This window comes from Corvus hawaiiensis, chromosome 2, assembly GCF_020740725.1.
Source record: "Corvus hawaiiensis isolate bCorHaw1 chromosome 2, bCorHaw1.pri.cur, whole genome shotgun sequence".
NCBI lineage: Eukaryota > Metazoa > Chordata > Aves > Passeriformes > Corvidae > Corvus > Corvus hawaiiensis.
This window is the reverse complement of record NC_063214.1, coordinates 109546457-109564756: the sequence shown is the minus strand read 5'-3', so window position 1 is coordinate 109564756 and position 18300 is coordinate 109546457. Positions and strand designations below refer to the sequence as shown.

The window sequence follows — 18300 nt, the reverse complement described above, 5'->3', positions numbered from 1 at the left end:
TGAAGTCAGTGCAGCTGCATCTAGAGTGCCCAATCTAGGAATGCTGGGGTTTGTAACATGATCACGCCCCTCCTCAGTTCCACTCCCACAGAGGTGGATCCCCACTGCTTGTATCAGTCCTATGTAAATTTAAGGAAGAAAATTTAATTTGAATATATTTTAAAGAAAATCTCAAAGTGGAAATAGAAACATAAGCACAGACATGGGAGAGGATTGGACCCAAGTTTAGGTGACATTCAGTATTAGGTCAGGCCTCAGAGCCCAGGTCTCTGGTGTCCCAGCCCAGCACTTTCCCCTCACTGCAGATGACTCTACACAGATCTGAACACAGGCTCGCTCACCTCATTGTATATTGGGGGAACATCGGGATGTGCCTAGTGCTCTACGTCATTAGCAACAAGTAAAGAACTTTTGTCATTGCTGCAGGCAGTATCATCTGTGCTGGTTTTTTTGGGTCTCCATTAAAGATATTTTGTCATTATTAAAAATGAAGGAAGATTATTAATTGTTTCAGTAACCATCCAGTGGCCAATTCGCAGTTCTCCAGGGTATCTCAGGAAAACTAGTTTGAGGATCTGACATCTAGCCCAGTTCTCAGCACATTAACTTTGGGTAAGCTATAGGTGACCCCAGGAAGACTCATAGAATCATTTAAGATCATTGAAACCAACCTTTAACAATATCTATGCATTTTTGCAAGGGCACAGAGGAAAAAACTGATGTATCAGCAATTCTGCTAGATGTTCCTCTGTCTTCCCAGAGCAGTGTCAGTTTTACTGCCTGTTGTAACCAGCATCAGGCTGTGCTGTTAGCTGCAGTGGAAATGATGTCTTTCCAAAGATAGTCATAGGTTTTCACCCTATAAAATTCTGCCTCCCTTTAGCCCAAGGAATTGCCCTGCCTTTGACTGTGGGGTTTCCCATAGGGGAGGGACATACAGAGGAATGTGAGGCAGCTTGACATGTGCTACTGGAGCTCAGCTGTGTGTGCTGGAACTGCACTGAGTACATTACAATGCTGCAAACACCCTGTGGATGTTACCAAACCAGAGGGGAAACCTGCATACTCCTGACTCCGCAGGTAGTGAAATCACCTTGTTATTGAGCATCATTGCTCTGGCACGCCAAAAATCGCCATCAAGATGCGTTCTGTGGGAATGTGGTTGTCAGGAGTGGAAAAGCTGGAGGCTCCCACAGCACTCTGTGAAGACCAAAGCCCGGTGAGCTCTCACCTGCGTTGTAGGGGAAAGCCAGCGGCACGTGCCTCACAGTGAGCACCGCGCATTAACCTGCTCTGCATTTGCTTTGGAGGAAAATGGAAGGGTAGGTTTTCTATCACGTATGTGTGCCACTCTGCTCCGGCTCTGAATGGTGCTTTACAAAATAGATAATGATGTCTCATTGCTCCAGAGAGTTTCCAAACTAAATTAAGAAGAGAATGATGGGAAGACATGACCGTACAATGAGGTGCAGATGCTGGGAATAGGGATAATGAGGGGGGAACAATATGATTATGTCCTTTCAAAGCAAATGCCTCAGGGTAGCTACTTTTGGGGACAGAGTGTAAAAGGGAGATGGAGAAGATGTGACTCAAAGGCAGCATCTGCACAGGGTTCAAGTCTGCTCTCAAGAGCAGATTTATCTGCTGGTGAGCATTTGTTGACTCTCAGATCCCTGCAAAGAGACTGCCTTGACCTATGCTCACAAGCTCTCAAGGCCAAACGGGTCATGTGGATTAGCATGAGGCCATGGTGTCACTCCCAGGGCCTGCAAGGCCTTGATGGGTCAAGCAACCCACAGCCCAGGCCAGAGGGCTTTAGGATGGCTTGACCATCTAGAAATGAGCATATCTTTAAGCATCTGCTCAAATCTTGTTACTATGGGAAGTTTTAAAACTAATGTGAGAGGAAGAAGTTGAAGAAGATTTTATTTAAAATAACTTCTTTATCCTACCTCCCCAAAAGTGGTCCAATGAAAAAAAAACAGAGAGAAGTGATGGAGGAGGGGATTCCTGATGAGTAACTTCAGATGAGTGAAGAGGGCCTAGGGGAAAGGAAAGGTGTCAGGAGCAGCTGGGATGGCTGTGGGAGGTATGCAGAGAATCAGGATTTTGCATTGTTTAGTTAGGCATGAGGAACCACAGAAGATATTTTGGGAGTATGTGCAGGGGATTTAGTGCTGCGAATGGGGAATGTTTTTTGCAACAAGGCACTGAGCAATGTGTGATGCAGGTTCCAGCTGGAGCTTGGAGAGGATGAGGTTACCCACAGTGAGGAGGTGGGTAACAAAGACCTTTTTTTTTTAAGGGAACTAAAAAGAAAATTTTCAAGGAGAGTTTAATAATTATGGTTAGATTCTTAAGGGTTACAAAAGCTATTTTATTGAAATTGGTTCTGTTATGCTCATTTATACTGGCTGAAAGTCTCGCTGGTGGCATGGAAAGACCCAGTGCTTTGTGCCAAGGGGTCAAGACGAGATGTAGCCAGTCCAGGATGGCTGGGGAGAGAAGTAGCTCTCATTGCATCACCTGACCAAGCTCTGCTCTGTATTTGTTGGCCTCAGGTCTGGGACCTGGGCCAATGCCAATTGAATTGGTGAGGGCACAGACAAGGTTAATGATAAAGTTAATTTCCCATTGCTGATTGGTGAGGGATCCTCACAACTTGCAACTTTTGTCCATTTGAAATTAACAGAAAAGTGAAGTAGAAGGAGGCATCCTCCTTATTTCCAGCCTGGGTTCCATCACAGTAGGAATATTATACAAAAGTTTCACTCTTTTCACTCATATGTGCTGCACTTCTCCCAGACGGATGACAATTTTCTTATGCTAAAAAGGGCATTCTAGAAGCAACCTTGGGAAATTGAAAGCTGGTCTCAGTGCAGTTAGTAGTTTATATTTAATCAGTGAAACTTCACTTGCCTCTTTTCCTCTCCTCAGTCCCACCTTCTTTTGACTGGCACCAAGGAGTGGGACACCATGGGCACAAACAGCATGGTCAGAGCTTAAGAACCCCAAAACTAAGGTGACTTTTTAAACTATGCAACCAGAGAAAGCAGAAATTTAATAGAGGAAGAAAGCAGCATCACAAAGCCTGTGTTTTCTCTCTCTACACTAGTCCTTTGGGTTGTGAAGGATGGGGCTGTCTGAAGAACAGCTGCCTTCTTAACCCAGTGTACAAACCAGGAAGCAATACCCTGCCCAGGGATGGCCGCATATTTTGCAACCTGCATCCATAGATTTCATTGCTGGAATTCAAGATGGGTGATTTCTCACCTCTGTGAAACAGGCTACTGACAAAATCAGTCATGCTGGAATTTTTTCTTCAGTGTGTGTAAGCCCCTAGTGTTCACCAAACAGAAGGGAAGAGAGAGGCAAAGATGAGAAAAAGCTGTGGCTGTGCATGCCCTTTGACGTTGCACTCCCCAGTGCCCCGACGTGCTGCCACCCGTGGTGACAGGACTCACACGCTCCGCACATTGGACTTGCTAATGCAGATCTTGGGAGAAATCACAGGAACTGGAATATTTGTTTTGCATCTGCTAAAAGGGAAGAAATCCTCCCTCCTGCGCCTGCATGACAACATCTCTTCTTTGCAGTCTGTCCTGTAATATGCAAATATGTAAATGCTCCTCTCTGGCCTGTTCCTCCAAGTGGATAGAGAGATATATGAAAACAACGTAAATCACCAAGAAATACTTTGTCAGCTGGCACCTGATTCTTTCCCAAGTGCCCTGGTGGTCACTCTTCGGCAGCTCTTTGCTGATTCATGAGGACTGCTAAGAGAAAGCATGTGTGACATCTTTTACAGAGTGTAATAAAAGAGGAAAGTGCCCTGTGTGGCTGGAATGGCAGTTCTGTGGTCTGTCTCTGAGATGCTCCATTAGCCTGCTCCTGGCAGTGATGATACAAAAACTGGAAATCCCCAATTGTACCATTAACATGAACAGATTGAAAAAAAAACCCTGGAATGTAACAGGGAGCAAGGGAGCCTGTGCTTTTTTTTTTCTTCTTTTTTCCCCCTCTGCTTGTATGAAAGCTCAGTAGAGGGGAAGGATAGATCTGTTCCCTTGCATATTGCATAGGCTGCACAAAAATGCTCTGCTTTTATTTGGGTTCCCCTATATTTTTTTAGATCTAGATTTGCTTCTTAAACTGAAACCTTTGGGTCTCTCTCTGGCTGTATTTTTGGCTCCACCGTCTGCTATTTGCGATTGATCAGACTATTAATCATGGCCTCTCACCTGTTTATTTTAAAAGAGTGACTGCTGACACTTCTGCCAGACCTAGGGAAAGGTCTTTCCTTCACCATAAATAATAATGGCCTGATAAAAAAAAGTCCTTCCTTGCAGAAAGATGGATTAAGTTCTTATTTTGAAATGCAGTCTGAATGGTCCTGATGTACTGAAATGTTACAGCTAATATAAGCAGACGAGTCAATTTACAGCTTTCATACTACATTTTAAGAAACAAAACAAGCAGACAAGACAACACAATAAATTTGCTGTTGTCCCAGTCTGGTAGATGTTAATTGAATGCAGTTGTATTAGATAACTGGATGATGCAGCTTTCTAAAAAAATAGGAAATGCACAAATTTTATCAAGAACATGAGTTTGTCTAAAGCAGAGGACAGACTTAAACCATATATCCTTTGGGAAAAATGTCTGTGAGCCAATGAAGAAGCATAGCTGTGTATGTGTTACCCTGGGTGCACAATACAAAGTTCTTATTAGAATAACCCTGAATATTCTGATATTGGAATGCTACTAGAAAAGGAATTATAGTATTCAGTGTCCAAGGGACCAAAACAGAAAAGAGGTTTCATTTGTGGATAAATTATTTTAAGAAAATAGGAATTTCTAATTTAACCATAACAGTTAAGTGTATAAAATGTATGACTTCTCTACTTTAAAGGTAAAGTACTGCTTTAAGAGACAAGTTTTAGTATAAAACAAAACATTAGCTGTGAGTTTAGTAAATATGTCTGGACATACTGGGATTTTGGCAGAGTGTAACTCCTAGAATAGTGTGAATGTTGTTTCTCTTTTGTTTATATGCCTTCATACAACAATGGGCGAAAGAAGTAGGTTGCAAGTGAAAGCAGAAGAAAACACATGGAGCTATTAAAATAGGTTAGCATCCGATTTCAGATTTAGGAATGAATACATACACGTGCACACATGTATACACATGTATATGCGAAGGCACATGTATACACTGTATATATGGAATATATATAAATGCTTCTTTATATCTATATAATGTATGTTTACATAGGCTTAAATAAAAGCAGGAGATGTTTAAGTTGGATACTAAAAAAGCTTTTTAATGGTGACACCTTTCTAACACTAATGTGGAGCAGCAGGGTCACCTGGGAAAGGTGCAGGCTTTCCAGTACTGGCGGATTTTAAAAGCAAGCTGGATAGATGTATAAGGTGTGACATAAGTATTGCTAATCCCACTTTGGTGTAGAAGAAGGAACTAGGTATCTTTGAGGACTCTCTCAGCCAGCACTATTTTCTGTGACTCAAAGATATGGCCTAAGAATAGGTTAGGTGTCACACTTCCACATCTGTTTACATATATATATATATATATATATACACAGATATATACTTCATCTTATACTGGTGAAGTATAAGAAAAATAGCCTGTGATTTGCAGATGCAAAAAAACTTCTTACTGAGAACAGTGAACAGCTCCTACCTAGCTCACCTACTTTCTCTTTCAAGAGAAAATGTGGGTTTGATGAAGTCCCTGGCAGAGTAGTCAAGCTGTGTAGATGGGGCTGATCAACCTATTTCTCCCCTGCTTTACTTCTTCGTAGTCAGACTTACATCCCCTTTACAGCCTTTGGCTAGGCTTTGTGTCTCTAAAGTTGTTAGTAAAAACAATTATCTAAATGTATATTACAGATGTACAGCTTTGGGACAGCACACTGACTCAGAATTGTCTTCATACTGCTCTGTCACATTCTTCCACCTGCATCTAGATTGCATATTGAGTCATATTGACAGTGTTGTTGGCTATAAAGTAAGAGACCTTCAGTAAAGGACATTTTAAAAAACCCTATAATTTTTCTTCAGTCCTTCAGTATGTCTTTATGGACTGGTATCAGACTGAGTAGATTTTAGACAATATCACAGGGGTTTGGCATCATTTATAGGCTGCAGCACAGATGACAGACCAAGGACTGAAAACTGCAGGAATCAGGTTCTACAACTGCTGTGTTGCTGTAAGGAATTCACTTTTATTCTCTCCTTGCCTCAGTTTCCCTATCTTTAAAACTAGGATGATAAAAAAACCCCCTGCCTTTTACAGGGAGTGGAATGACCATGATCAACAGTATAACAGCATTTAGGAAATACAGTATGATAAACCAGTGCAGAGTTTTATTCAGACCAGAGAACCTTTACTGTAAGATCATTCTTAACATTATACTTTGTTATGTTTTATCAACTGTTTTTAAATGTTGACGTGAGCCAAGTAATATAATGAATCATAAAGGGGAAGTGAGTTTTACCTACTCTTTAACCAGCCCATTTTCAACTTCCCACAAATATGGATCCCAGATAGCCATTGTTACAGCCCTGCACCCGTGCTTTCTCAACAAATACCAGAAAATTGCACCAGGGATGTGTTTGTCAGCAGTTTGGATGTACCTCTGTGCTGCTGTACCTTGAGCTGCTACTGTCCTTTCTGTCTGTCACAAACATATCTTTCCCCTGCATTGCTGTAAATACCCATGAATAAAGCCAGGAACTGGCTATAATCAGGAGAAAATAAAAGAGGAGCTTCTTGGGACCTTTAAGAAGCAAAACAGCAAACAAAACAAAACAGCCAGGTTATTATAAAGCAAGGGATTTGCCATTCATACACCCCTTACGTTAACACGTGTTCACTGAAAATGTACCACAACCATATTTAAATAGCTCCTAAAATGTCTCGTTACTTGCTTACCCCACACTGCTATTTAAAGAATATGCAGGACAGTAGGAGAAGGTTTCTCTGAGTACTGTATTTAGGGTAAGACCACAGTCTGCCTGTTTTTATTTTTAAGTACTAAAAGTCTCTCATGACAAAGCATGGAATGTACAGTGCTGGAAGAAACCCACATCAGTAAGTCACAGGTGTACCTTTTATGAGCAGGTGAAATGCATACAGCCTTTGAGAGAGGTCAGTTATTCTCAAGGCATACATTTTCAGTTCAGAACCATCAGATAATTAAGCAGATGTGTATTCAAAATAAGAAAACATCAGATACCTTTTTCTCTTACATGCTTTTCATAGGACTGGCTTGATTTTCCGATTGTTCCTGATGTTTCTGAGATAAAAAGGCAGGGAATTATCCTACTGTATGATGTACATTTGATCTTTATAGGGTTTTTGGGTTTGCTTTCGATGAAAGCTGCATTCCAAGCAGTGCTTTCTGCTCATGAATACAGAATTACATTACTGTAAATGTTACATGTTGCTTTACATTTTAATCGAGGAGCTGGTGTTCTACCCGGGTAAGTGCCCATCAGCATTAGATGACACACAATTAAAGCAGAGTGTCTAAACCTAATTTTCTCAGGCAAATGTTTAAAATCACATCTGTGCCTATTTTTGGATCAAAACCCCTTATCAAGCTGTACACTGGCTTTTCTTGCAAATCCGAATGTGCAGACCATGGCAGTATGAATCATCAGCCTGCCTCTGATCAGAATTCAGGGTATATTCTGGTTTGTGTAAAATACTAATTGAGTTTGGCTTTGCACCTGAAGGCACATGCTTTTTTTTGACTGCATGGGAATATCATACAAGGAAAGCCTGTTCTATATTTCAATGAAATTTACTGTACATTTGAGGAAATCATTAAGAGTAATTTTTTCCCCTCAAGGTTGCTGCAAGCTTACATTTTGGTTCATGGGAGATGAATGTTATTCCTAAAACTAAAATCAGTATGTCATTATTCTGTAAAACCTATGTCAGAATAGTACTTAGAGCCTTCTCTTGCTGTTCCTGTAAAATTCTTCCAAAATTTGGTAAATCAAAATAATCTCCAAAGTCACTATTTGCACATGCTTAGCAGATGGTTCCTAAGAGATGGCTGCTTAAACAGCACTGTATTTAGCATGCTCAGTTTGGGGCTTTGTAATTGCTTTTTTTGGAAGCCAGGGGCTGCTCTGGTCCCTGGCAATTCTGCTAAGTTCAAGGAGATTGTTTTCCTGTTTGTTTTTTTTTTTTTTAATGCATCCTTCTCTGATATGATGGAAGGTGGATTAGCCTGACTGAAATAGAGAGGAAGAGAGGTGGATGAAGATACAGAAATCTTAGGCAGCTGATGGAGAATAATGGTGTAGAGGGGAACTGGAACCAGCGGGTAGGATATAACAGTGAGAGGATGAATCCTGGTTTTGAGGAACACATTACTTACAGGAGTGGAAAATGAACAGGGAGAATTGTCTTTCTCCATCACCATACGTCACCCCTCTTTGTATTTCTGTGTCGCTTCTGTTGCCAGAGAAGAGTAGTGACAATCACAGTAAAGATAGTGTTTTATTCTCCCTTGAAAAGTTTCCTTCTTGGCTTGTGAGGTCAAAGTCTGTATATTAAGGCTTCAGATCTGTCAGTGGGTCCTCTGAGACAATAATGCATTCAGGAACTCACGTGGGGGATGGGAAGCCATTTGCTTTAGAGACATCTGCCCCCCCTCCCCCACTTCTCCCCCAGCCCCATTTCCAGAATTTATATACAGGTATGTATTAAAGAGCATTCATGTTGCACAGTCAGGCACTGAAATGTTCAGAAACACCTAATTTCAGGTGCCAAAATATTAATTTGGCCTCAGTGTGAACATACATTTTACTTACATGCTGACACATTAGCTTTTTTTAGGATTAAGCCATTCCTTTTTAGGTGTCCAGGATCAATTAAGGAAGGAGTCAGAGTTGCATATGGAATGAGTCTGTTCCCTGGAGGCCAGACCCTTCGTCATTTGCTGTAGGTGCTGGAATGTAGCTGTGACTGGAACGAGACAAAAGACCATTTAAAGGAAAGACTGATGAGTTACGTAGCTGTACACCTTCTCGCACATCAGACTTTGTCCTTGCCTCTCATTGCTATGTCTGACTGCCTGAGGACTCTGGTATTTGAGAGCTGGGAAACATGGTTTTGTCTGGGTAAAAGTATGGGAGGAAAGGGCTTGAGTGGAGAACAGCTGCAGTAAGGTGGGTGAACTCAACTTTGGCTTCTGAAATTTGTTATCTGTCTTCTTGTCAGGGCTGGGAGATCCTCTGAGCAAAAGAGAAAATCAAGATAAGTCACACTAATCCCTGGGTCACTGATCTGTAGCCAGAGGTCCAGGTGGCATGGAATGGCCTGGACAAAGGTGAAACTGGCTGCAGCTTGATAGAGGAAAGGGAGTACAAATATGAAGAGTGGCCGGGCTTTGGCACGATCAAACTCACAGATGTGAGAAAAAAGGTAATGAAAAAGGGACACCTTCGGTAAGGTGGAGTTCAGAGTCGAGAGTGACTGCTAAGCTCCAGCGTCTCTTGGTAAAGCTTTATAATTTTTTCCCATTTCCCGTTGCTGAGTCTCTGCTGCTTTCAGCGTTCTTTGGGGATGCCACCAGCTCGCTGATGCATCAGCCACAGACTGTAAACAGAGGATTACCTGGGGAAAAAAAAAAAGAGCCGATTAGTTCTTGCAAGGAAAACAGCGCCTTCCATTCACACTGACTGCGATGTTGTGGGGGTCCCCTTGCCTGCAGTTCTTGGAAAGAGCCTCCCAAAGGGCTCGCTGGGTCTCTGGGGCCGCGCTCGGCCAAATCCTGGCCGTGTGGCGGGGCCACATCCCCGCCTCTGCCGGGCTGCTGCACAAGGCGCAGTTGTATCCTGCGTCCACATCAGATCCCGCGTTTTCCGCTCTTCCTTGCTCTCCTTTACTCTGTCCTCAGTTTCCCTTTTCCCCTCAGACCCGCTGTGGGTTCCCACCATCTCCTCCGCCGCCTTCCCCGCACCCCGCGCGTTCGCCCGCGGGAGGAGAGGGGAAGGCGGGACGGGGCTGCGGGAAGGGAGGCGCGGGCAGCTCCCGGCGGCTCCCGGCGGCTCCGGGCGGCTCCGGGCGGCTCCGGGCGGCTCCCGGCGGCTCCGGGCGGCTCCCGGCGGCTCCGGGCGGCTCCCGGCGCTCCGGGCGGCCCGCGGAGGCGGCGGGGCCGCGGGGCGGCGGTGTCGGGCAGCGCTGCCGGGCGCGCCCGCCTCGCCCCGCCGGGACGCGGCACCGCGCAGGAGCGGCCGCCGAACACGGGCAGCGACCCAGAGCACTGGTGTGGCACTTTGGGAAAACCAGCCAAAAATCCCTGAAAAAGCAGCTGGTGGTGCTGGCGCGAGGCTGCGTTAAGCATATGGGTGTTACCCTGCCAGCATAGCGAGCATGAAGTAATACAGTATTTCTGCCCCAAAGAAATGATCCGGTTCTGCTCTTTGGGGTTTTGTTCACCTTCCACATATACAGGTGGATGCTGCTGCAGAGAAGAAAGGCAAATCCAATGCTATGGAAAAGCAAAGCAGAAGGTGTGAGCAGCCGGGGAGTGCCCAGGTGCGGCACAGGAACGCAGGGAGTCAGAGGATTCCTGAGCAGCAGCGGCAGCAGCAGAGTGTCTCTGAGCAAGTGTCAGAGTGTCTTGGCAACAGGACAAGATGTCTGCAACTTTCCTTCACTTATGCAGAAAACGCGTCGTGTAGGCAGTGCAGTGGTGCGTGAACACAGCAGTGTAGGCTTGGGTTTGAAACACTTGTATTGAAAGCAAAGGCTTGTTTGGTCGGTGTAGGTAGACTGAAAATTTTGTGACAGAGGCTATGGCATTTCTCTCCCTGGCCATTAATTGGTTGTTACAAATCTGCAGTGCAGTAATTCTCTCTCTCTCTCTTTTTTTTTTTTTTTTCCCCCCTCCCTTCCTCTCCATCCAATTATTTATTCTAATAGTAATATTAGTTTTCAGTGGTGTAGAACATGAACTAGTTTCTTTGGTAACCAAGTCGGTTACACACCCACACAAAGTTAGAATCTGCTAGGTGCAGACATTTTCTCTTCTAGAAAAGATGTGGGTTTTGAAAAACACAGCAGTAGGGCAGCAATATATGTCTCAGAGAGTTGTTTCGGAAGAGGTCCCATATACCACATGCAGAATTATATGTAAGTCCTGATCTTTTGTTTACACATACATATGAAACTTGAATATATTACTGATATATTGATTTCTTCAGTGACTTCAGGATTCTTGTCCCAATATTTCATCCTTCTCACTTTCTCCCTCACTCCTACCCACTCATAGGGAATAGGTGGCTGTGAAAGAGCATGCGGTGGGGATACAGCACAGGTGAATAAGCCTGCAAATACATGCTATACTGCTTCTTAATTTACTTGGCACAGGTAAAAATTTGCCCCATTCCATAATCTGCCCCCTGAATTCAGAGAGATGAAGTGCAGCAGCTTTTGTAGGTAACTTCTTTTTAGGGATTTAAGTAGAAAATTGACCTTTCTGTTTTGATTGGATTTTGAAAGCAAATAGGTACATGGAGGATTAAAACCAATTTGTGAATATGAATTGTAACAATTAATGTGACTAATAATCCCTGTCATATTGTCTTGATCATGATCAGTAGTTTATAGCAGAAGCAGAAGCTTGTAGACTTTTATTGCACTTTCTCTAGTGACACGTCAAATCCTGACAAAATTAAAACGTACATTTTAAAACATACTTCTCTTGTTCCTGTATATGAGGCAAGAAGGCACTAGTACTGAGAACTGAAGGGTAGCTATAAACAGAGGCTGAACCTGGCAAGGCCATTTCATTGCACTTGTCTGAATGAAGTGTTGAAAAGGAAACAAACAATAAATAGGAAAAGTGGAATTAGAAGTCTTACTTTCCTTTTCTGTTCTGAATCATCAGTTATAATAGTAGGTATGTTTTTAGTTAAATATGGTTTTTATGCTAATGTAATGCCTTTTAACTGCAGTTCTTCCAAAGAGGGAAAAGCCTGACACAAATACAGAGAGCACCTGAAAGTACTCTTATGCAGTACTTGTTATTTCATAATACCCCTTCCTGTGCTGCAACAAAGTACATAACAGGCAGTGCAGTTCTGCACTAGAAAGCTGAAAAGGTTACATTTCACAGTTTTCAGGAGCCTGATGAAGTTCGAGCTGGGTGGTGTGCAGTAAGCACTTTTTACAGTACTGTGTAGTTAAAATTTAATCCATTATAAATAAAAGGTAATGCAAATATTGATGGTAAGGAAAACCTGACTTGAAGCAAACTGACACTTATTTGTATCTTCCTGTGGGTCCCTTATTGTCATCCAATGGCCACATCACTTTCCTAAGCCTGCAGGGAATGTTTTCCTCTGGTCTTCTGCACATTCTGCTGTCTCCTCCTGGTGCCAGACAGTCCTTTCTGCAGCATCTTTCCCAGGCTCTTCCTGTCTCTCATTGCCATAGAGACAGTGTGTGCCTCTCAGGATCATTGCAGAGATGTGCTCATTCGAGCCCAGGGATGGCTGGAGCAGGCAGGCCATGGGCAGACCTGGAGGCTTAGGGTGCCATGGAGAGCATTTTGTGCCCAGGTCCTGATCTGTGTAGCTGTTTCATTACAGAAGGGCAATGGACTCCAGAAATGCTCCACAAGTGAAATGAGCTCATGGGGTGCAGCCAAAAGGCCAAATCCCAATGCCCTGGGTCATCTGATACATTTCTGTTAAAGATGATGCGCAACCTTAATTCATATTCTCAGTAGTAACCAAAAGGATTCCTATCTCTGGCCTGGTGATTCTGTGTGGTCCTGACCAAATGGTTTCCCTTATTTTCTTCTCTTCAGATTAAGGATATTATTTTCTTTCCTCCCTTTGTAGGGTGAGAGCCTAAAGCCATCGTCCGACCTACTCTCCATGCACATACACATTCCTTATTTGCTCTGGAACATGGCAGTTGCAGCCCCTGAGCACTTCCACAAGCTTGAGCACCTTTGGTGCCTTGCCATGGGCATGTAGTCTCCTGCATCCTGTGTTGAGAGGCAGGTTCAGGCCCAGGTGCCTCAAGGCATGGTCCATCACCGGGTATCCTCAGTCCTGCTTGTAGTAGGCAGGCACTTTGGGTCTAAAGTGCAGTTGGAGCAACAGGAATGTAGGTGCCAAATATGTGGTGACAGTGTTTACTGAAAGTGAGTACCAGCTTAGTTCCAAAGTTGAAGTTGCTGTTGTAATAGAGGTGTATATGGTTACTCCTAGGGTGAGCAGCAGCTGTGGGGCAGAATGTTGTTTCTGCTGAACTGGTGCAAGCCCTCTCCTATGCTTGCATGTGGGAGAAGCAGTGGGAAAGAAGTGGGGATCAGGGTGAATCATGCCCCCACTTTCCCCACCTGGCCACGGCACTGGGGATACTGGGGCAGCATACTGCACCAGGGACAGACCCAGAACATGTGGCATGTCTGTGTGCAGGCGTCTGGTGCAAAGACCCTTGTCCTGTGCTGGCCAATTGTTGTCCCTGATGGTGAGACAAGGTTAACAAACATGCACTGAGGCTAATAAAGCTTGACTCTCAGTGGGGCTAATTAGCTTCTCTACAGCAACATGGCAAAATGAGTGGCAGCTCTGCAGCTAAATCACTGGGCACAGTCCCATGCAGAGCTGCTCTGCTTTCCTTGTCTGCTTCGGGAGAATCTCCTATTCATGCAGCAGTGGCAAAGTCTCAAGGACAAGTTACCATTGAGGAGTTGAGGTACAAAGGTGGTATCCATCATTATTGCTGTTTCTGAAATGATAGCTAAAAATAGCAAAGGCCGTAATTTACAGATACATTTTCGTATTGATATCCTAACACTTTCAGCTCTGGTTAGCCCATTTTCCTGCTCTCTCTCTTATTTTCTCCATCTCTTCATGAAACATGTCTTAGTCCACAACAGCCCTTAAAAATGTGTAAGGATATGTTAGCATGAGGGCTGCAATAAGCACTGCTGTTACTGACAGTGAAGAGAAACCAGCTTGGAAGAAAACTTGATATTAGGTGTACAAAGAAGATGAAGAAAACCTGTGCCTACAAGGTGGATGAGCCAAGAGATGTCTAGGGAGGAAATAAATTGTCCAAAAAAGGAAGGGATAGGGGTCAGTTCCCCAGTTTTTATGCTCCCAGCCTTCTCTTGTGAATTAGGAACTGAAATTCATCATATAGCCCTAATTTAGAAAAGTTCCAGTGTGACCCTTTATTACTTTTGGGTTTGTGTCTACATGCTTATGAATTTGCTTATTTACTGGAGCCAGAACTGTTGTCCTCACCTTGCAGGTAAGGGGTAGAGGATGTGGCTCACTTACCCTCAGTGTGTGGAATCCATCTGTATATCTGGTCCCTGGGTCAAGCCTGGGTTTCCTTTTGTTTGGAGCTTCTCAGTGTTTAGGGTTGCCGAACAGCACCATCTCTGAAGTGAAAGTGCCTAATGTCACAAAGGCCTTATAAGAACTTTACAGTGCTTTCATCAAAACTTGGATTAAGCTCATAATAATGTCCTTTATGTGCTGCAAGTATGTTAACACACTTCTCTGAGACAGATCCTGCTTCCATTACTCTGGTTCCTGTGGCACACAGGAATTATTGCCTCCCAGAGAAGTGTTAAGTGAAATGTCGCCAGGGGATTATCACCTCCCTTTCCTGCATGGTTTTGCTAAACTGAGCAGGAGAAAAGGAGCTCCCACTGCCCTGCTAGGAAGCCTTGAGGAGGAACTCTGGTTTGTAGCTTCTTTTCAGTAAGGGGGGAAGAAACATTGTTTTGCTGTATGTTTTTCTGGTATGAAGCGCTGTTCCACAGCTCAATTCCAACACTTCTAGTTGCCTTTGTGGAAAACAAGGCATGGCCCAGGAAGATTCACCTAGTGTGAGGCTTTTCCTCTCCCCATTTCCTCACATGCTTCAAACACATCTCCAATGGAGTTTTCCTGATCATACATTTCTTATAAGAACCAGTGGTAAATTTAGTCACTTGTGCCTTTTGGGTTCATTGTATTTCTCATCTGCCAGCCTCTGCTGCCAAGACAAGCAGAGTCTTTTGATCTTGGAGTCTTTTTCTCACCCTGGTCACTCTCATCTTCCCTAAGATGAATGTGCTGTACTGTTAATTCTGGTTATTATTCACTGTGATCATTGCCTAATTGTGATTTATGCAAACCAGTGTTACCTCAGACAAGGTGTGTGTACTCCCTAGCTTGTGTACACACGCAGTTGACGGCATGATGAAAATAGTTGACGTTGATATTTTATGATAACTAATAAATTAATTAATCCTGGAACATATTTCAGATGTGTAATTCTGCAGTGGCAGGTCATCATAAGATGATTTCTACAGCAAATATAATACTTGGAACAAAGATACATTGATTCAGGCAGTGATATATTAAAAACTAATTGTGGTGCAATCCTAATGCCATTTTAGAAGGTTAAACATTGAAAACTGCACTTGAGCCAAGCTGAGGGACTTGCTTCCTCTTTAGCTTGTTATTTTTTCCTTGTGCTTCCAAACACACATCTGATGAACAGGAGTAAAGGTGCAACCCTGCCTGGGGAGGAGCCTGGGCAGGGCACAGGGGGAGCAGCCCTGTCCTGGGGCTGGGGAGAGGACTGTGAGCCCCTGCACCACTCACTCCTGCCAGATATGGTCCCTCTTCTTGTCCTGTGAAAGGATTATCAAATCTTTGTGGGAGAAAAAAAGATCATAAGCAGGCAAGTAGATGTGAGGGAGGAGAGGAAGGAAGGTGGGGAAAGCAAGGATAACATCATTTCTCACTGTAGCATGAATGTATCTTGGGGTCCATTTAATTGCAACTTTCTTCTTCCTCCTGTCTTTACCCACCCACCCCTTCTCCAGACAATTTGGGTGGGAACTGGAGTGAGGTGAGGGAAATGCTTTGGGAGTGAAATGAATATTAAGGAGCATGTGAAGCAAAACACAAGAGCTTGGGAAGAGGCACCAGGTGTAGGGACACAACAGTCAGGTGTCCTAGGGTAGGTCTGCAGCTGAGGGTGGCTTTCAAGTAGAGTGCATAAAATGCTCCATCTAGACCTTTCTAGAACGGTATCCAGGCATACTTTATAGAGGAAAAATTAAGGATATTTAGGTTGGAGGTGTTGACAAGGCAGTGGTGATGGGGGCTGCAGAAAATGTCCATGTCACAGAGGGGCAAGGAGAGCTGTGCGGGACCCACACTGCTGAAGGTACAGCTGAGGATTTTGAACCTGGCACCCACAGGGTGCAGGAAATTGCCTGCTTGTTGAGTTGCAGAACACACCTAGAAAACTTTGGCTGCTTGTAAAGCCTCCTGTGAGAGACTTTATATTCTGTGACTCATCTCCCATAACTGCTAAAGAGAACAGCAGTGTATTTGTCAATGTCAGGGGAGTTAGCGCATCAGTGCTGGAAAATTGCTGTGAGGTCTTTGGATGGACAGTACCACGAAAAGCACTTTAGTCAAAGAATCATTATAAAAAACACTTGGCCTGGTATCTTACCATTTATGTTTTAAAACAGATTTTTTAATATCATATTCAGCAGAATGAACTAGCATTGCTGTTAATTTAAAAGTTACTTGCAGTGTCTTTTCTGGTTTTGTGATTTTAGAAAATGCCTGCTTTGTTTTGCATGTTAGTTCCTTTTTTTTTTTTTTTTTTTTAAGGAATAATTTGTCTTTCTTTTTTGATTTCATGTTTGGGAGACATCAGGTTAGATCTTGATGAAAATTTAAGGTTTTTTCCTAACATTGGCTTTTATCCTGTCAAGGAAAAAAGACAAATTATCAACATTTTAAAAAATAAATTCTCATAGGAAAACAATGAAATGGGCATAAATACAGTTTCTGAATTACATTTTTTCTAAATTTTTTAGGCTGTTGAAAATGTTACTGTCATTCTTTACCCCAGCTGGAGCCAAATGTAGGTCCTGCAAGTAGTGGGAAAAGGCTGTTTTGTAACAGGGGAGGTGAGACTGCTCAGGGAAAATGTCCCAACCAAAGGTGGGCATGGACCAAAGGCTCACAGCAGGGGAACATACCATTACAGTGAAACCCAACCAAACTGCTTCAAAACATAAGCATTTTGTGTCAAAATAAAATATTTACATCTGAACTGGAGTAGAGTTAAAAGTTTTTGTGGTTAGTGAAGACAAAAAGTATCATCAGATATCCTCATCCCCACCAGTGCTTTATTATGTAGGATCTCCATTAGCCACTAAAATATCTTTCCAATATAAAACTTCTAGTTCATTTCTAGGTAGGATGAATCCAAAATACAGTGGGTCTAATGACTGTCTCTTAATCTCTCAAATGCTTTAATACAAATTACTAGTTGCTACTGAGAATGAGTGTGTTCTGAAGTGTTGGCTGGTAACAAGAAGGGATAATGTTATGAGAAGCAGTTTGCTAAATAAGTAACTTTGTACTTCAGTGAGAAGTATTTTAATGTTACTTTACTCTTTCTATAATTTGTTCAAACTAAGTTGCATTTAATAGTCTGTCATGAAACAAGTCTCAAGTGACTCCTATGCAACAAGATGTTAAAATATCTATGTATGTGATATAAACCTATGTTTAAGAGAATTCTGTTAAATTGAAGACCCAGATTTTAGCCCCCATATACAACACATTAAAAAAAAAAATCTGAATTCTAATTCTACCTACATGTCATTGCTGAAAAACCAGAAGGAAAAAGTGGTATGCACCTAGAGTACACCTATAATGATTTAATTTGCTGCGGAGTCATCCATCAGCAAAATGATAACTAGCCAACCCTTTTGTCAACAGAGCACTACAACATTTACCACTTATGTTGGTAGGTAAACAAGAGAGTTAATGAACCAGAGACAAGTCGGTCACGATGGGCAAGAATTTAGGGATTCTGCGTTGTCTTCTCCCCTGTTCATGCTTTCATACCTGTGCTATTTTGATTTGGCACTTGTCTTGTACTGCACTAAATAATTACACAAGGATGAAGAAAGTTGCAAATCAGGCTTGACATATTTCATGGAGCAAATTGCAGCGACCATAGTTAGGACGCCTTAGGTGCTTGCCCTGGTTTTACAAATCACTTTTTATTTGACCTTTGACATTAAATTTTCTATGTTTCTGTTTATCTAACTGTACTACCTCCTGGGGTGTTATTAGGTGTAATTTATCTATCACTCAATATGCTCTTATAAAATATTTTGAGATCTCTGCTGAAAGAGACCAGGTAAGTGCAAAAGAAAATTCAGAAGGATAATTCACCTGTTAAACTTGTTTTTT

At 42.8% G+C, this 18300-nt stretch overlaps 1 long non-coding RNA gene across 2 annotated transcripts; it reads right to left on the bottom strand.

The window, feature by feature from the left end:
* Positions 1–2132: 2132 nt before the first annotated feature.
* Positions 2133–10577, bottom strand: LOC125317826. Of its 2 annotated transcripts, XR_007200194.1 has the most exons (4): positions 10484–10577; positions 9485–9658; positions 7263–9007; positions 2133–3602 (listed from the first exon to the last, which is right to left on the bottom strand). It is a non-coding gene; the product is annotated as an uncharacterized LOC125317826 (long non-coding RNA). The 2 variants fall into 2 exon arrangements; XR_007200193.1 differs by lacking the exon at positions 2133–3602 and having other exon boundaries at positions 6997–9007.
* Positions 10578–18300: the final 7723 nt, after the last annotated feature.